General features: G+C 44.5%; 1 protein-coding gene across 1 annotated transcript in view; it reads right to left on the bottom strand.

The window, feature by feature from the left end:
* Positions 1–20888, bottom strand: part of CDH11 (cadherin 11) — a 153899-nt gene that overhangs the window by 78159 nt on the left and 54852 nt on the right. Inside the window, exon 2 of the mRNA XM_040253737.1 lies at positions 11502–11629. The gene's annotated coding sequence lies outside the window, so the exon portion shown is untranslated. The remainder of the gene's footprint in view (positions 1–11501; positions 11630–20888) is intronic.

Raw genomic sequence — 20888 nt, 5'->3', positions numbered from 1 at the left:
ACCCCGTCCATGGGAACTAATGTTGCTACCTTCACAGGCTAACACTCAGGCCAGTTCGAGAGTGCGCCAGCCCTCCAGGGTAAGCCTGCATGCACATGCTATACAAACCTGACTATGATCTGAATTCCATCAGCCACTGCAGATTTCTGTCTACATGGACCCAATCTGGAAATACTTGGATATTTGGAACTGTATCAACTCAGACACTACCATCACCTCCACCCTGAGTCCTGTTGAGGAAGCCCTCTTCACATGACAGGCATTGTTCTAAGTGTTTTAGAGGTAATACCTCCAGCCACTGTCCCAAAATCCCTACAGAGTAGATGCTGATCACCGGGCAATTACAATAATCACCCCCCTGTTGACCACATTTGACAAATTAGTAAAGAGGCACCCAGAGCAGTCACTTTCCAGCATGAAACAAGATTAGAACCCGGGCATTCCCAGCCCTGAGTCAGGCCACCAGTCCAGACCCTTCAATGAGGGGAAAAAAGCAAACCCTCTGAAACAGACAGAGATATATTTCAGGAAGTATTAATCTTTTATTTTTAAAAAATTCTTTTAACTTCTTTAAAAGCTAAGAAAACTGTAATGAAATTGGGAAAGAGGATTCTGCTGCTTGACAAACACACCCGTTTCCTAAAGCTCAGCTCCTTTTTACTCTGCAAAGATCTTGTTTTATTTACGCATCCTGAATGCAGCTGAACAGTGGGGACTGCTGGGATGTGGGCTCTGGCGGGAGATCGCAAACAGAGCTTTTGTTTTGATCTCGCTGCTTAGGTTAATGCGTCGTGATTCCCCCACCAGCTGTTTCCCAGGATGCTGTTTATTCCAGTGTCTGCTGGGGGAGAACATGTCCCCGTGAAAGTAAATGCAGTGCAGCAGTATTTATAAATCCCGAGTCAGGTTTCCATCCTGTCCAACAGGATGAGAATGCGAGCCATTATTTACACTAGTAAGCTGAGAATGACATCAAAAGCTCTCTTATGAACTGCAGGGGAGATAATGATGTAAGTGACTTTAATCTAGACATGTGCTTTACAATAGAAACGTGTATCCCCTCTTTCCAAAGAACAGCACTGACTTCTATGTCACACTCACAGGACACCCAATTCCAGGCCTTGTTTCTAAATATCTATGGATCCCACATCTCTATGGTTTCACTTAGAAATTCTGCTTGCTCTGGAGAAACGGGATGCATATACAGGTCCAGGGAGAGACAGAGCCCTAAGTAGAGGTGGAAGCACCCTGAATGCCTGGAGAAGGGAATCCAGTGTTCTTTATGCAGACTGGAGAGCAGACGTGGTCTCCTTCTCCTTAGACACACCCCACCTCCACAGATGCAGGCACACCCGTACCAGTCACTCTCACAGGGATGCCGTAAGAACAGAGGAGAGAAGAGAGAGGCGACGGTGCTCTGCAGAGGGAAGTCACTGTTACTGTGCTATTTGTGTTATTGCTACATTCCAGGAGCTGGCTTTTTTCTGGGCACCAGCAGTGTGGTGGGGGAAGCATCTAAACACTGGAGCCAAGAAGGGCTAGAAGTGAAGTCGCGGACTGACTATTTACTGTGGCTTCATGGGCAAAGGACAAACTGATCTGACTCTTCATTTGCTCATCTGAAAACTGGTATGTGCTTCCTTCCTATCCATGCTAGTCTGTCTCATCCCTTCTTTCTTTTGAAACTATGCTCAACTCTCTCTGAACGTATACAAGATTTACTGAAATTTAACACTTAAAAAATTATAGCTTTCCTGAGACATAATTCACATAAAGTCTACCCTTGTAAAGAATATATAGTTCAGTGTTTTTAGTAAATCTTCCAAGTTGTACATCAATCCACACATATCTATTTCTAGAACATTTCATCAGTTCCCAAAAACAAAATTATAGCCACTAGCAGCTATTATATTTAGAATAAAGTTTCCTATTTAACATCCTGTTCTTCCTCAAGGTATAAAAAATCTTCACCAACGTCCACAATGAATTACTCCTCAATTTACAGTCAGCACCAAAGTGTTAGGCATTTGACGTACACCCCTCTGGCGCTTCCAGGTTGACAGCTGAAATCTGCCCAGCCTACCCAATGTGATGGTATGTTCTTGGAGTGCAAAGGCCGTGTTGCCTGCACTCTCTTTCCCCCAGAACCTCAGCTCAGGGATGAACACACACATAGGCGCTCGGTAAATGCCTGGCTCCCGACCGACTGACCGATCGCCACTTCTCCAGAAGACCAGCACGTTTGTCATCTGTCTGCTTCTCTGAATGCCAATGCCTCCACAAGCTGTCATGTTCCATGATTATTCTCCCCAAAGCATGTGCTGTTAATTTTTCATCTTAATGAACTGTCCAGTCGAGTTTAGCAATGGGAATAGTGATAGAGGCACAATAAAAATGGCTTATGTCTTTGCTATTGTCAGAAACCTTCTCTCCACAACACCGGCACATAATTGAAATAAAAATATCTCAACAGCTACAAACATCATTTGTCAAGAATAAAGTGGGGTTTAAGTGCTATTTCAAAAATTCATACTAGGGGCTTCATAAACACGGATTATTGGAATGTTCTTCCAATTGATATCCGCTCAAGCATTTAAGTGCATGGCTATTATTCTATGTTTGCTTGAGTGAAACCACTTTGGGTACCAAGCTACATGTCAGCCCCAATTTTCCAGAGTATTACAGATGCACATTCTTTCCTGGCGGGAGAAGGGTCAGGCAAGCCAGCGCAGGCCCGAAAGGCCTGTGTTAATGCACAGATGCACATGCGGGAAAGCCATTATGCAGCTGTTGGCATCCTCAGAGTGGAGTGCTCTGGGAACCGGTGTCACTCAAATCTGAATGATGGCCCAGGAGGAGCCCAGAGGGGGAGAGAGAGAATATGAGGATCAGAGGAGAGAGGCTTGAAGATTCTGAACAAGCCAGCGATATGGAGAGGCCCACACTCCAGCCCTCGGCCCCACACGATTTTCTAAGGCCGGCCACCCACCATCATCTTCCTGCCGACCCATAAGAGAAATGTTCAAGAATTAGGTATTGGCTGAAGTCATTCAGTCAGGAACTATTTACTGAGCTACAATTAGCCTGGACCACACTGCTCTTGATGTTGAGGATATAGGGGTGGGTGAGGCAGACCACATCTCTGAACCTCAGGGGGCTTAGACTCTCATGGGGGAATCAGACAATAAACAAGTAAACCATGGAGGGAAGATATTCACACATTAGGATGACTCCTGTGAGGGATAAGACAGCAGGATGAAATAACGAATAACAAAGCAGTGGGTGTGGCTTTACAGGTGGTGATGTCAGGAATCAGGCCTGTGAAGAGTCTGAGGCTGAGGGAAGAGAAAGGGCCCAGCCCCCAGGGCTCCTCATTAGACAGAGTGCCTGCAGTCCACAATATTTCTAGGGGATCACAGGAATGTTTCAGTTTCTCTTCAGGTTAGAAGAAAAACTGATCTTTGAGGGTAAAGATTATATTCATCTTCATACCGAAGCAATCATAAATACAGTATTTAAGTTTTTTTTAATAGGAAAAAAAAAGAGCTCATAAAGGCAAAGATGCTCATGAAGACATATCAAGACCCCTAAGGAACCAAGGACTCCTGTCCAGAACCCCAGCTGGAAGATAGGGTCCTTCTCAACCTCTTCAGACAAATGGAGCCTGAGAAGGAGAACCAGCCCAAGAGAATGGAGGGTTAAGCATCATGATAGGCAGGACTTCCAGGAACATGGTACAGATGGAGAGTTAACTGGGAGGAGGGAATGAGGTTTCAGGAGATGGGACGGCGGGGTGGGGCTGGATCAAGTCAGTCTTAGGAGCCAGGCAGAGGACCCTGCAGTTTATCCTGCTAAGGGCCATAAACTTCTGAAGCTTGGGGCTTTTCACTGAAAGGAACTCCATACAATTTAGACTTTAGAAAAACCCATTCTTCTGAAGCTCGGCAGAAAAGGACTGGGGAAGAGATCAGGGAGCTGGATGTGCTCGCATGAAGCCAGTCACAGTTACCCTGGCCCTTCCCGTGTGAGCACAGGCTGCTCCCCGCCACTGTGGGGTCCAGCACAAGCCCTGGACAGGAGTGCGGCCATGCAAGCATCCAAGGCCTTTTCTTTGCCCGAAGCATGATGTAAACGGTTTAGGGGCAATGAATAACAATTCTCCTGAGTCCATTTCTCAAGTGGAAATTCTGAAGAGAGATTGGGAGTGTCAAGAAGTCCAAAATACCATCAGTTGTGAACAGAAATGTGATCCTTAAGGAAACTTGCCAGACATTCCTTTAGAGAGGTTCCTTCTCACTAGTCCTTGCAAGTGTGTGGCCAAACTTTTAAACATCCGTTTTCTTTCAACAAAAATGGTTGCTATGGCAACCTAACATCATTTCCAATGGTGCTTAGAGTCTAAAATTCAGAGCCTCCTGAGGGGATGAACTCACGGCCCCTCCACGGTTTTTCTGAAGCTTCCACACAGAGGCGTCTGCCAGGTATCCAGTTGCAATCTTCTAGATCCTCAGCAGACACGATTAGTTGGTGGCAGATTTTGTCCTGTTACTCTTCCTTCTCTGCTCTCTCAAACTGCCTTGAGCTCTGAGTCCCCCACAGGGCACAGGGTAATTTGGGTTAGTAGCCTCCAGAGGAAACGACGAGTCTCTGGCTTATAAAGCACGTGGAGCTGGGAGGGCTGTCGGGCAGTGGCCTGATTTTTGCCCTGAAACATTCTGGGAGCAGCTGAACCTTCCTAATGGACCCAACTGAAGGAAACAGGTAGACTTAGAATGGGGTCGGGGAGCCCCACCACTGGCACATGATTCCATGAGAACAGAAAGTGCAGTGAGTCACAGACACATATGTAGATTTAGCACAGGGCTTCCCAGGTGGCTCAGTGGTAAAGAATCTACCTGCCATACATGAGATGCAGGTTCAATCCCTGGGTCAGGAAGATCTCCTGAAGGAGGAAATGGCTACCCACTCCAGTATTCTTGCCTGGAAAATCCCATGGACAGAGGAGCCTGGCGGGCTATAGTCCATGGGGTCACAAAAGAGCCGGACATGATTGAGCGACTGAGCAACAACAAGCAGTCAGTAAATGTGTCTGATGTATGAATGAATCAGTTACTGAATGGCCAGGAAGTCATTCTCTGGAGATTTCACCCCACCCCTCTCAGGTTCACCTGTTTTCTTCAGGCCAGATTCATCTATCACCCTACAGACACTGAGTGCCCGGGCCTGTACACAGCATGCCTAGGTCTTGGCACAAAGCATGAAAGAATGTCACGGTGTCTTTCAAGAATTATTTGATGAGAGAATGAATGAATCCCTGAAAATAATCCCCCTGGGCCCAGAGCACTTGACTGCAAAGCCATATATCACTCTGTCTTCTTGGATTACTTACCGTCTGTCACAGTATTCAAAGTCCCTCTCACATGGAGTACAAACTATTTCTTGCCATGAAATGCACAGAGGAAATGCACAGATAAACCTGAGCAGCTCAAGCGCTTTGATCTTTGAAAGGAGGGAATCCTACACCAGCCTTTGAGCTGCCGTGTTGATGCCGACAAGCAAAAAAGAAGAGTCACACTATCTAAATGACTGGTTGTCGGAAATGAAGTGATTAGATTTCAATGGGACTGTCTGCTCCCATCCTGGATCCCTGGGTCCTGAAGGCAAGTGTGTAGAGAGTGCGGTCACCTGGCCGAGACTCCCGTGCTCAGTGAGACGGGAACTGATCCTTTCCCAAAGATGAGCATCAGATGGGCAGTCCATGGCCAAAAGAAGGGCCCTTCCTGCTGTCTCCATCCTGAGGGTGCATTTGCTGTTTCTGGAATCTCAGGGAAAAGGACACAGACAGGAATGTGTTCTTGGTTTCAAGTACATCTTGGTCATCTTACTAAATAAGTGCTGACGGGAGATAGGAAGCTCACCTAGGTGTCTGGGTAACTGATGTCCAAGCTGTATCTCGGTCAGGCATTAAATTCATATAGTTGTTGCATGGAATGTGAGTAATATGATTTTTTTTAAAAAATCAATGGCTCTAGATGAAAGGTTTATAGGAATTAATTGTACTATAATATTTTTGCAGCTTTTCTGTAGGTTTGAAATGTTTTAAAACTAATAGTAGTTTAAAATCAGAGAACAAGCAACAAAAACAAGAGGGACTATTTAAAGTTCTCTTTTTTTATTAAAATATATAAAGTGCAGAACAGTGTACATACTAGGGCTTACAGCTGGGTCCTGCCAGTGTATACAAATGCACAGGAAACAAGTACATGGGTGTGTGTGGTTGTAGCTTCATGACTACTTGGAAACTCTCTGAATGGTCACATAGAGAACTGAAACTAGTAGTTGCCTCCACAAAAGGAGGGATGGACTAGAAGATAGGATTGAAGGATACTTAATTTTCTATAGACTTTGTAACTGTCTTGTCTATTTATATTTATATATCTTTGTATATATGTATCTTTGAGTGTGTATATATATATATATATAGGCATGTATATATATATATAGGCATGTATATATATATATAGGCATGTATATATATATATATATATATAGGCATGTATATATATACACAGTTGGGCTTCCCTGATAGCTCAGTTGGTAAAGAATCCACCTGCAATGCAGGAGACTCCTGGGTTTGATTCCTGGGTCAGGACATCTGCTGGAGAAGGGATAGGCTACCCACTCCAGTATTTTGGCCTGGAGAATTCCATGGACTGTATAGCTCATGGGGTTGCAAAGAGTTGGACATGACTGAGTGACTTCCACTTTCACTGTATATATAAACAAACCACCTAGTCATGAAAATTTTGGTTCAAGAACCTCTGCACTGTTCTCTTTGTTTAAAAAATCCTTCGTGACTGTCTCGTGGTAAATTCTGACTTATGCTTCGTATCTCAACCCACAAGTCACCTCTTCCCTGAAGCCTTTGCTGATTTCCTCTATCAGAGTCCGTCCCTCTGTGCTCCTACAAACCATGGAGCTACCTCCAAAAACACTCTACACCATGGTTATTGTCTGCTGGCCTGTCTCCATCAGAAGAAGGGGTGCTCTTTAAAGACACGGCTTTGATACAACTGTTTGTAGCTACAGATGCATCGGGTTCATTTGTTGTAGCTGTACCTAGTCCACGGCCTAAAACAGGAATGCTTTCCAAGAGATAATTTATGAATGAACACATTTGGGATTCTTTTTTCCTCTCCCCATGGGTTGTCTCTCACTCAGTACACACATTCAGCAGCATGCTGCTGTATTAGCCAGAAGCACTTGGCCCACATGGAGATTTAGGACATGACCACCAAAAGAAGTGTAATATAACCCCGCCCTCCAACTTGGTTAAGATCAGAAAGCACGATACCAAAGACTCAGAAGAGACACACGGGGGGCACTACGGTACTGCACGGGGGCGTGGAGGCCCCGACTCCACACAGAGTTCACTGTATGGCCCTCGACAAGTTCATTAACCTCTCCAAACCTCAGCATCCTCATCATAAAAGAAGCAGGACGACGGCACATACCAAAGCTCTAGTGATGTCACACAAGACAATGAACGTAAATCATGTAGCCCAGTGTTTGCATACGGGCATCTCACTGAATCAGCTCTCACTGTTCGGATCAGGAGGGTCTCTGCATTGTGTTCATCAGTCCTAAAATAAAGCAAGATCAGAGAACCACAACTTCAGTTGAAGTTTGTCCTTTCAGTACTGATTCTGGCAAAGGTAGGACATTTCCACTGCCTGGCACACGGGAGCTTCCTAACTCTTGGTTGATCACATCAGTGAGAGTCACACAATACACACTGAAGATCTGCAAAGGAGTCAGCAAGTGAACTGACTGTTTATGATTCTCATGGCACCAGCCACAGACAGAAACTTGGCCTCTTTCTCCACAGTGGCCTACATCCCAAAATAGGAAATGCCTTCACAGACAGACCCAGTAGGCAGAGGGAGGTTAGGAGGCAGGCTGCCAACATTTCAAACTGCCAGGGACAGTGCAGAGCCTGGAGGATGCTCCAGCACAGGTGAGTTGCCCCCGCTCCAAGCAGCTTTTCAAGATTGATTTTTATGCAAATGAAAGAGAATCAGTGACCTGTGACAGAGCAGCCCCTGCTGAATAATCAGTCAGGAGGGTCTCAATGTGTGTACACTTTTCATGAGTCTAAGAGCAATTATTTTTCACTTTAAGACATTCTATCTGTGCCCCACTGCCCTACTAAAAGCTCAGTGAAATAGCACGGCCGGGAAGCTCTGTCCTGTAGCTGCTTAGGTCACCTCTTCCCTGCTCTGGGAAGATGCCTAAGTCAGTCAGATGTACCAAGAACAGAAGTTCAAGTGGATTTCCCTAGAAGTCAGCTGGAGAGCTGATCCTGTAAGTCCAAACCACTTCACCACCATTTGTAAAACATGTTTCTCTCTCTCTACGCAACCCCCATATCCCTCTTTTCTCTTCCTATTAGGATTCTGGTACTTTACACAGAGCTCCTTGACTGTAAGCTCCTTGAAGAAAATGAAAGCTACCTTATCCCTGCCTGTGTCCTAGTACATCATAGGCACCTGTTTAAGAAATGCTGGCATCAAGAACGGATTGAGGATCAAGAATCTGAGTCTTGAGCCAAAGTTGTAGGTTAGTTTCATTTTGTTCTTCCAAAACCTTATAGTATGATCATGAATAAACCCTTTCCTCTCTCCAGGCAAAAAAAAAAAAAAAAAAAAAAATCCTCTGTCTACAAGAAGAAGATTGTTCTGAAAGATCAAAGGACTGTTAAGGACTGTTCCATCTGTACCATGCTGTGTTTTTTTAAGGGTGCTGCAAACATCAGAATAGTTTACCTTCCTCTCCTTGGAATAAAAGCGATGCAGAATGCTTAGAAACAGGCTGTTCTTAATTTCAAAGTGGAAGAAAAAAAACCTAAACAATTTCCTAGAAGATGAATTAAATTGAAGTACTTTCTATTTAACTTCTGACTCTGTTCCACTGATACCTCATTCTAATTGTCAGTATTATCAAGAAAAATAGGAAATGTCAGTCGCACATCCTACTGAAAAATTCGAAGGGCTGCTGAAATGAAGAGACCTATTTGGCTTGGCAGAAATGAGATGATCGCCATTCACAGGCATTTCCACAGGAGGGATGCGTTTCCTCTGCTGAGCCAGGCTTCAGAGCAAAATATGCTAATGTGAGAGGAGCCAGCCACATAATTTCCAAATCATATTGGTACATTTGCAGGGAAGTATGGCCCTGCTTCCACTAAGAGTGTTTTCATTCAGTGGTTTATTCCCATGACAAATGTCAACCAGAACGTGAGAGAAGGAGATGGGGGAGGGCTCCCCAAATTGAAATTTTGTCCCCAAACAAACCCACATTAAAACATGAGTGAAAAACATCTCGAAAATCACCAAAGATTTACATGTCCCAGTCACAGGGGCTGACCATCTAAGTAAAAACAGCTTGTGTGGGCTGCAGAAAAAGTCTTCAGCCTGCCACAGAGGACATGTCTTTTGTCCACAATGGACCAGATTCACTCATGGGGAAAACAAAAGAGAGGAGTGCTCAAAGATAAAAGCTCTGGCTAAAGTCAAACTTCCAAAGATAAAAAAATAGTACAGCAATATGGCCATAGGCAAGTTATTTATCTTTTCTAAAATTCAGTTTTCTCATTTATAAAATCTTAGATATTAATAGTGCCTATCACAGTAGGTTTTTGCAAAGATTAAGGGAAATGATACCTTTAAAGACCTTATGTTCCTGACATAGCATAAGCACTCAATACCTGTTAGCTGCCAGTGTTGTGACTTTTCTCTGTGTGGTAACATCAGGGCCCCTTTCTTATCTTAAAGTCTCTATTCATATGTTTAGTAAATATTTACTGAGAACCTACTTGGGGCCAGAACAGTGCTTACAACCAGGAACCCGGTGGTCCCAAAATAAAGCCAATCCTCAAGAACCTCCAGGTCTGACAAGGAAGACAGACACCTAAACAGACAATTACAACCCATGTGGAAATCACAGTATATGGTATAATCTTGATGACTAAAGCCCAGGAGACACCCATAGCTCGGTCTTCAGCAATCAGAAAGAAATCCTTAGAGGTAGTGAGGTGCAAGCGAAGGTAGAAAATGAGTAAAAGGTAGCTTGTGAGGAAAGGGAGAACACTGGGCTCTGTGAAATAAAGCTTGTGCCTTGGAGTAGACATAGACTGGAGGAGTACAGTGAAGGCTAGGTGTGCGGAGACAACGGCTGAGTGGGGGTCTAAACAGCAGAACAGTGGGCCCATTACTAGAGGGTCCTGAAAGCTTGAGAAGGAATTCAGATGCCTCAAAGTGAAAGGATTAGTAGCAAAGTAACATAATACCTGGATTTAGGGACACTGTTCAGGATATGTATGAAAGATGGATCACGCTGGAGTTGGCAGAGGGAAAAGTAACCCTGGAGGCATAAAGATCCGTTGGGTGGCAACTGCAGCAAAATCTTGGAGAAAGGGATTCTGGCTTGCATTTGATAGTGGCAGTGTGGGTAGACAGAATAAAGCGTTTCAGAGATAATCAGAGAGGAAACCAATCGGAATCAATTACTCTTGGAGATAAGAGGTATATAGGATGCACTCACGCTTCAGATTCGGTGAATTTTGATGCTGGCACTGAAATGTGGCACTCAGGACAAGGTAAAGGTTTAGGGGGGAATATCATGACTTGCATTTGGCCTCTGCAGCTAAGTCACTTGGTGGACACTCACGGCGAGATGAGCCACGGACACACGCAAGGGTGAGTCTAAGACGGTGCCGTGTGGAAAGTCATGCTGCTGGAATTAATTCTTAAAGTTTCATCTGAATATTTCAACATCCTATAAAAATAGCTTCAGTTACTAGTGAGCTGATACAGGAGGTAAATGTATTCATAGAACCCTAAAACTTATGGACCATTAGTTACTCTGGACTCAACCGCCTTTGTGGCCCAGAGAAGTTTGTTAACCTAGGGGCACAGACAGTGAACGATGGAGCCAGGTTTGGAGCTGAAGTCAGTCTCCCAGCTTAGGATCTAGTGCTCTGTCTTTTGAGAGCTAAAAGATTCAGCTTCCTAGCCATCTCTTTTCCTTTTGGGAGGTAAGCCACCTTGTACACATTTAAAGAATTCTTTCAAAAGAAGAAAAGGGGATAAAGAACAACATGGTAGTCATGTTAGTCTCTCCAGCCAAGTTTTTGCTATGGAATTATATAACCCCTTTAGCTCCTTCTGTCTCCTACGAACCTTCTATGGTCCAAAAAGAAAAATACCCAAAACAAAAAACTATCATCATCTTTGTACAGGCACATAATAGGTGCTCCATAAAGATAACCCAATAATAACAGGAATAATCACATTCCTCAAAGCCCAGGATTACTGTTCTGTCAAATTCTACTTGGGATCTGTGAGGGCAGGCACATTTGTGGGATGTGCCTGGAAACCATCATTTTCACCCCCGCAAATAGAGTAACATTTGATACACTCAGTAATGCTAGTCCATCTTACCTTCTTCACCCATTGGATACTTGCTGCCAGTTTCTGTAACACAAAACTCCACCCATCTGATTGGTCATTCAACAAATGGCAAGTAGAAGGATCGTCAGGAGACTTCTGAGCCAAATATACAGCAATTTCTGCAAGAAGTGAAAGGATCATTAGTAATCTGGAGGTGACATGAATCAACACAATGATACTCTCCTAAACACTGGGGGTACACAGTTGCATAGGATACACTTTTCTCTTTGACAATAAGGGTCCCTGTATAAAGTGAGAGATGTAAATAAATGATCACAATGGTGTGCAAAGTGGGAAAAACTTGTCATGAGTTTAGAGGTTCGATGAATGTTCTGTTCTTTGATAACAAAGATAAAAGCAGTCATATATCCAAAGTCTTATACTATGCTACATGCTTTACACGTATTTGCTCTAGGACTAACAACAAACCTGTGGGGGAGATAGGAAATCGTAGAGTCAGTTGCTGATAGAATCCGCATTTTACTGGCCTCCAAAGCCAGTTTCCTCCCTTCTAAAGAGAGAAGCACCATCCTGGTGCTGTCAAATCCTGGTGAAGTGACAGACTCGAGGGCAAAGAGTGACAGCGGTGGCGGTCGTGATAGGAGATGTCATCCCCACGCTGGCAGAGCAGAGCGCTGCGCTGACAGAGCTGCAATTCTTTATCAGGACTACACTCCGCTGTGCTCCCCTCCTGCTCCACATCACATTCTGGAGTTTCTGTGTGTGGGGGCTGTGTTCTGCCTGGATGCTGGTCTGATTCATCCTCATATCTCCCGAAGTGTCTACCACTTTTCCTAGCCCAGAGCAGCTGTTCAATGTATATTTGCTGAATGAATGAACAGAGGAATATGGAGTGTCTGAACAGCTGCCATCTTCAAAAAACCAAGGCACTGAACCAAGGAAGGTGCTGCTGGCATAACTTCCCAAACACGACAGCAGAAAGGAGTTCTTGAATGTCCTTCCTCCCTAGAACATCTACTTTCGAGGATCAACTCGGGCTGCACTAAGGGCTTAAACAGCTTCTTACTTTGACGTTGTGTTCGTCCCACAGTTGTGTCTGACTTTTTTGCAACCCCATAAACTGCAGACAGCCAGGATCCTCTTTCCATGGGGATTCTCCAGGCAAGAATACTGGAGTGGGTTGCTATGCCCTTCTCCAGGGGATCATCCCGACCCAGGGATCAAATCTGGGGTCTCCTGCATTGCAGGTGATTTCTTTACCATCTGAGCCATCAGGGACGCCCACTTTGACTTTATTATCCTTCATTCTCCCAGACCCACTTTTCCTGGTTTCATCTTGGCTCTAGCTATCAACTCTTCACATACAATGCCTTCTCCAAAATGACAGGGGCAACAGCAACCTGGGAACCCCATCTGCACAGGGCTGAGGGTGGACTGTACATCTACTGAAATCTGTTCACGGCACCTTAATTTGGTGACTGTAGCAAGAACAGTAGGACTGTCCTGTGCACGCGTGCTCAGTCCATCAGACTCTGCAACCCCACGGACTGTAACCCGCCAGGTTCTTCTGTTCATGGGCTTGTCCAGGCAAGAATACTAGAGTGGGTTGCCATGCCCTCCTCCAGGGGATGTGCCCAACCCAAGGATAGAACCCGTATCTCCTTTGGCTCCTGCTATGTGTGCTATTTCCAGGATGTCAACGATGGAGCAGGGCTGGGGTTATTCCCAGATGTACATGGAGTCATGGAGAAAAAGCCACAGGGGAAGGACCTGTTCATAGCCCCAGAGGAAGGACCCAACTTGCAACCATGTCATAGCTACTCTCCAACAGCCCTCCCTGGATGAATCACATGCCCAGAGAATCATACCCTTCTGTGATCCCCTTCCATGGGACTCTAAATTGCCCTGGGGTAACCAATGAAATATCAATAACCTCAGATACGCAGATGACACCACACTTATGGCAGAAAGCGAAGAAGAACTAAAGAGTCTCTTGATGAAAGTGAAAGAGGAGAGTGAAAAAGTTGGGTTAAAACTCAACATTCAGAAAACTAAGATCATGGCATCTGGTCCCATTACTAAACAGTGGAAACAGTGACCGACTTTTTTTTTTTTTTTTGGTCTCCAAAATCACTGCAGATGGTGACTGCAACCATGAAATTAAAAGACACTTACTCCTTGGAAGAAAAGTTATGACCAACTTAGACAGCATATTCAAAAGCAGAGACATTACTTTGCCAACAAAGGTCCATCTAGTCAAAGCAATGGTTTTTCCAGTAGTCATGTATGGATGTGAGAGTTAGACTATAAAGAAAGCTGAGCACCAAAGAATTGATGCTTTTGAACTGTGGTGTTGGTAAAGATTCTTGAGAGTCCCTTGGACAGCAAGTAGATCCAACCAGTCCATCCTAAAGGAAGTCAGTCTTGAATATTCATTGGAGGGATGATGCTGAAGCTGAAACTCTAATACTTTGGCCACCTGATGGGAAGAATTGACTCATTTGAAAAGACCCTGATACTGGGAAAGATTGAAGGCAGGAGGAGAAGGGGTTGGACAGAGGATGAGATGGTTGGATGGCATCACTGACTCAATGGACATGAGTTTGAGTAAGCTCTGGGAGTTGGTGATGGACAAAGAGGCCTGGCGTGCTGCAGTCCATGGGGTTGCAAAGAGTCGGACACAACTGAACTGAACTGAGCCAATGAAACATAGCAAAAGAGATACTATTAATATTTGATTTCAGAAGCTGAGTCCTAAACACCTGGTAACCTGTCTTGTGTTCTTAGAACGGTTGCTCTGGGAGGAGTCAGCTGCCATGTCTGGAGTCTGAATGCTCTAGATCCCCATACTGAGAGGAAGCTCCAGCTAGCCATGTGGAGAAGCTGCACAGATAGTGAGAGAGACGCCCAGCCATCCCCAGCTGCTGTGGGCATCTAAGCTGAAGAGTCTAGTGGTGAGTGAAGATGCCGTCTTAGACATCCAACCCACCTGGACCTTCACGTGACTCCCGCCATCTGACTTTACATCATGAGACCCCAAGCAACAACTGCCCAGATGAGTTCACTCAGTTGTAAGAGGTAAGGATAGATAGTTGTTATAAGACAGTAAATTTGGGGATGGTATGTTACCCAGAAATGGATAAATAGAACACCATGAACAGGGATGGAACAGGCATTTGATGCTGTCCTTACCAATGTAGTCTCTTTAAATGCATATATTCACTCCGGGTAGCATGAACCCATCAGGGTATCTCACCCCAGCCCCTAAAAAGATCAAACTTTTGCCCTGGTCATCTAGACCATAACACCCACGGTGGGATCAGAATCCAGCAGCACTGATTTCAGAGCCTGTGTTTCCTCTGTTTTTCTTCTGCTGTCTCCAGTCAGTTCATGACATGTCTATATCTGTGGCCAGTGTGTTTTTAAAACTTTAGTTGTCAAATCTATAAAAATGAATTGAACTCCCACTTTGCCTTGCATTCTCTAGTTAGTGTTAGTCGCTCAGTCGTGTCTGACTCTTTGTGACCCCATGGACTGTAGCCCACCAGGCTCCTCTGTCCATGAGATTCTGCAGGCAAGAATACTGGAGTGGGTTGCTGTTTCCTTCTCCAGGGGCCCTTCCCTGTAAAATATCTCTTATAAAACTCCTCTCACCAAAAGCCCGCACTGATCATTAAGAGCTTTGGAAGGAAAGCAAAAATAAATGGGTAAGTTGTCTATGAATTCTGATTACTGCAAACTTTTGAGAAAGAGGGGATTTAGGTTCTATGGGCAAGGTTGGTATATAATTACACCGTGTTTCTTAGAGAAAAAAATGAACAGAAAAAAACCTATGTTGTTTTTGTACTTTTTCAGAGTTGATGGGGAAAAAAAGAGTTCACTGGGTCTGAGAGAGCTGGGCAGTGTACTACAGATGCTATCTTTTTGCACTGTTGGTGTTCCGGGTTGGAATGTTCATTTCCCTGCCTGCCCCCCACATCTAATGACTCTCCAAGACCTGGAATCATGTGTTCCCTTTTGTGACAGGGAAATACAACCCAGCGCTGCAGCACCCACTCCTACCTACTCTCAGGGCACCGTCCTTTAGTTTCCCCAAGCCCTGGGTACCATCATGGGCTCTCTTCCCCTACTGCCCTGCCCTCTACCAGCCCCTCCCATTGCTGTGCTTGGCCACCCACACTACTGAGCCTCTTAGAATCAGACTCTCCACGCCATCTACTAGTTCAGACAGACTGAGAAACAGGAAAAAGAAATCCACGAAGCCAAGGGTGTGAAGTAGGATGGAGAACATAGGTGGCAAGGGTATCCAAATCGAGGAGGAAACTCAGCGGCAGAGGCAGATTTCCTTCGCTGCACTCTGACCGTGTGGAAGGCTTGGTACACACAGGGCCATCCTCCCCTCTGACCCCTGAGTCAATTGCCATCCCTCTCTTAAGGTTTCTGCTCTAGATCAAATGCCCAGCTCCTAGCTCTCCATGTGTGGGTCTTCTTCTAGAATGTGGACTCAGCCAGGCCAGGTGAATTCCTGGATCATCGTCAACAGCACCCCACCAACACCAACACCAACATATAGTGCTGGGGGGGAGGGTAAGCGCTGAAAGTATGCATGAAAGAGATTAAAACAGTCTCCACCCTACGTACTCCATTAGCGCCTGCTTCAGGATCCTCAAGGCACTTACTGTGTGTTAAGTACGCCACAGCAGTGATGGGTATAAAAGGGAAGGAACTGCCACTGAGTCGGGGAGTGTTGCCCAAGGAGAGAGTGACAGCTCCATTTCACAGGTGAAAAAACTGAGGCTGAGTGGTAAACACCCAAACATATAGTGCAATGGAGCAACAGATCAAATCACTAAAAAAAATCCACTCCTTTCCCGCCAGCTTTAAGAATCCATGACAAGACCTACTTGCCAGGGTAAATCATGCCTGTTTCTCTGAAAGGTGATCGCTCTTTTCTACTTTTTGGTATAACACCACCATAGGGAATCTGAGGTATTTTGGTATGGAACTGAGTAATACGAACTATGATTAAATATATTATTATTGAATAAATAAAATATCAGCTTTTTGAAATTTTTATTGGGCAAAGAATTCAAGCAAAGGCCATACCCTTTCCTGTTGGTCTAGGAATGCCAAGCTGTGCTGCTGATGCTGCTGTGTGTTCTTGCTCTTCAGGCAGGAGAAGGGGCAGAGGAAGCTGAGACTGGGTGTCTGTAGATGGGAGCTGCTTCCTTGTACGGGGGTCACATGTTCCTGACATTGTGGAAGGGATGAATAAACCAAAACAATACTCAGCACTGAGTGTTTTTCTTTCCTGTTATCACCCAAGTTCCAAAGCCACATGATGAAGTGTATTTTGTAAGATAGACAAGTTTGCAGATTATGATTTTAAAAAAAAATGAGGGAAGAAGTAAGTTATTAAATGTGAGGGGACAGGACTTAAAATCCAGGCTTTGCCTCTTCAAAGCTAATTTGACTTTGGCAAGTACTCTTTGAGCCTCAGTTTCTTCATTATAAAATGGGAATATCAATAACTTTTGTGGGATTATTGATTATTGTAAAGAATAGTGAGAATAAATACCTCACTTAGAATAGACACTTGATAGTAGCTGCAATTACAAAAACACGTAGGTTATGCTTTTTCAATTGTGTATGATTAAATCGCTTTACCTTTTATTATATATTTGCTATTTACAGAGCTCTATGGTAGGTGGATCAGAGAAGGAAATGGCAACGAAAATCCCATGGACGGAGGAGCCTGGTAGGCTGCAGTCCATGGAATCGCTAAGAGTCGGACACGACTGAGAGACTTCATTTTGAGTTTTCACTTTGCACTTTCATGCATTGGAGAAAGAAATGGCAACCCACTCCAGTGTTCTTGCCTGGAGAATCCCAGGGACGGAGGAGCCTAGTGGGCTGCCGTCTATGGGGTCGCACAGTCGGACACGACTGAAGCGAGTTAGCAGCAGCAGCAGCAGCGTGGTAGGTGGATAACCTTCATATATTTGTTGTTGTTGTTCAGTTGCTAAATTATGTCTGCTTCTTTGCAACCCCTGGTGTAGCACACCAGGCTTCCCTGTCCTTCACTATCAGCTGCAGTATGCCCAAACTTAGGTCCATTGAGTCGGTGATGCCATCCAACCATCTCCTTCTCTGTTGCCCCCTTCTCCTCTTTACCTCAAACTTTGCCAGCATCAGGGTTTTCCCCCACTGTGTCTGTTCTTTGAATCAGGTGGCCAATGTCTTGGAGCTTTGGCTTAAGCATCAGTCCTTCCAATGAATAGTCAGGGTTGATTTCCTTTAGAATTGACTGGTTTGATCTCCTTGCTGTCCAAGGGACTCTAAAGAGTCTTCTCCCACACCGTAATTCAAACACATCACTTCTTCGGCACTCAGCCTTCTTTATGGTCCAACTCTCACATCTGTATGGGACTATATTTGCATATATTAATACATACTCATGGAATATATAATATTCATCCATAAGCATTTTCCACTCCATTCCTTTCCAGATGAGGAAACTGAATTCTCAGAGAAGTTCAAGGACCCCTCAGAGTTCAAAGGCTCAGCTTAGACCTCTGCTTCTATAAGACGTTAAGGGCTGCCAGCTGCCCACAGCTCAGGGCTCCCTGCAAACTCGCTGTGGCTGGCTACTTGCTGCTTGTGCAGGATGATGCCCAACGTCTGCCTATAATTACAAGAAAACATCCATAAAGAGTTCCTGGGCTCCAAATGGATTTGACACAGTGGCCCTTTAAATCAAACTCTTAACACGATTATCTTGATTTCTCTTTGGTAGTTTTTCTAAGTAAGCCATGCCTTTAGAGGCACCTAATACAAAGTGACAACCTTCGCCGTTTTCCAAAGCACCGATGGACTGGCGTAGAGAGGGCCCATTGTCACCATGGTAATTACCGCACAATACCTGACGGCCAATGGACAGTCAGGAGGCGCAGGCAGCAGCTGAATCCGGCATTGTCCAGGCCCGATAAAAAGATTAGAAGCCCTGAAAAGCCGGGGAGCAGGATCTCACAGCTCTTTCGCTGGGCCCTGAAAGGCCCATTGTGCTGTCACCATAAATTCTGGGTTCCCCGGGCACTTGACAACTGAAGCCAGGGACAATAGAATTCTTGTGTCCAACAAAACACTCCTTGTCCAGTGTCAGCCTTATCAGCCGCATTTACAAATGTCTTTCGTTGTACCCAAATAATTCCCTATTAGAAGGGCTATTGGGAGCAGAACTAAATAAATATTCACAGCCTTTGTAATATCTTTGGGAAATGAATAAACAAACAGTCTCCTAGCATATGAGCAAACCTCCTGCTACTCTACACTTTATCCCTATTTCTTGCCCAAATGATGGAGTTTCTCTTTCCACCCTTTGCCATATTAACAATTGCAATAGAGGACGCTCCAGTGTTACTTGTACCCACTACATGGCCCCAGTATATATAGCCTTGGTGCCTCTACATGCATTTTTCTTTTAATTAATCTTCCTGACAGCACTGGGCAGGGTTTGTTTTATTCTGCTCCTACCTCCTAAAAAAGAAAGGAATCAAACCTAAGAGAAGTTAAATAACTTGCCCAAGATAACAAAGCTAATTAGCAGTAGAATAAGAATTCAAAACCCCATTTCCCATGCTCCCAAGGATCTGCCTTCCCACTTCGCCATGATTCCTCTACTGAATAAAAAAGGAATACAGTGTCAGAGAAAGAGGAAAAGCTAAACACATCCACTATAAAATTCACATCATACATGAGCCTATTGTTATAGAACCTGGGAGCACTTAGAAAGAAAATGAAAAGCCTTTCTCCAAGAGAATATATACATATATATTTTCCCCTAAAATAGCAGCAATTTTACTTTTTAAGTTTTGGGGGGCCATGGTGAAGAGGAGATGGAAAGTAAATAAAAATAAATATAATCTAGCTTCAGGAGAATCTTGGGGATGTCCATCAGATCAACTGGAAAAGTTGTACAAAGAATCGCTGGGGTAAACAAAGCAAGCAGGGCACATGTGATCACACCTGTTCCAGAACAATATTTGCTCCTTCTTCTGAAGTTTATTTAGCTTGTCTCCCTGTCGTGAATGAACAAATATCTCAACATTTGACAGTAATGTACATGATAAAACAGAAACTTCCTTGGACAGCAATCTTAATATCGTATTTTTGGTTGCACTGCGTCTTCATTGCTGCTTGGAGGGCTTCCTCTAGTTGTGGCAAGTGGGGGCTGCTCTCCCGTTGTGGTTCATAGGCTTCTCGTTGTGGTAGCTTCTCTTGTGCAGTGCAGGCTCTAGGGCGGGTGTGCTTCATTAACTGTGGTTCCCAGGCTCTCAGCACGGCCTCAGGAGTTGGGGTGCACGAGTTTACTTGCCTTAAGGCATGGGGATCTTCCCAGACCGGGGCTCGAACCCGTGTCCCCTGCACTGGCAGGTGGGTTCTTAACCACTGAACCACTAAGGAAGCCTGAACAGCAATCTTTACGTAATGATTTTGAGAATATTTAAACTGTAAATGGTTCCCTACCAGGTGAAGAAACATCCACACTGCTCAACACAGCTGACACAATTTTCCCTGGTCTGTCCCAGATTCACCTGCCCAGGTAAGGCCTGATGTTCCCCGCAGGCTATGCACCTCCATTCCTCACCACACATACTGTTCCCTCAGCTGAATTCCTCTCCCATTCATTGCTGGTATAACTGTGGTGGAACTTTCCCTGCTCCCTGTTGTGGACTTGGGCATCCAGATTCCCTCAATATACCCTATTACGTCTTGATTTCTCCAACGGGTAGAGTTCTTTGTTATTATGGCAGCCTGCCCCTTCCAACATTGCATCTAAGAAAGCTTTGAGTTCCTAATAGACAGATATCAAGTCTTAATGCTCATTTTCTGTCTATCCTGGGTCAGCCTGCTAACCCTCTAAAGGGCTTGGCCTATGGGAGAAATGCAGAAATGGTAGAGGTGAAATAGAGAACCAACATAAAAATGTTTATTTTTTAAATTTTAGACCACTGAAAACCTATTGCTTTTTTACCTACTTGATGTCAAATGACAGGTAAAACTCATAATCTTTTTAAGGACTATAATAAGACACTCCCTTGGCCCAAATTACTCAGCCTTGATAAAAAGCTATGTGGAGCTGTTCAGTTTGTTTTCTAAAATAGTTAAGATCAGTAAAATGGACTATCATTTTGTAAGCAATTGGCTATTAACAAGACTGGGTAACCAATAGGTACTTCCTTAGTGACTGACAGTAAATCCATGTGTTTGTACAAGTACTGAGTTTGAAAAAGTGTGATCAATACTTCCCAAATACTTCTGATGCCAAGTGAAGCATTTAATCATCTCTGAGGACTCGAGGGTGTGGTTACAGTCACATACACACGATGCTAACTCTTTCAGCTCTCCCGCACCCCC

This window comes from Oryx dammah, unplaced genomic scaffold, assembly GCF_014754425.2.
Source record: "Oryx dammah isolate SB20612 unplaced genomic scaffold, SCBI_Odam_1.1 HiC_scaffold_13, whole genome shotgun sequence".
NCBI classification, from domain to species: domain Eukaryota; kingdom Metazoa; phylum Chordata; class Mammalia; order Artiodactyla; family Bovidae; genus Oryx; species Oryx dammah.
Note: the sequence above shows the minus strand (reverse complement) of the source record. Positions and strands in the feature narration are given on the sequence as shown.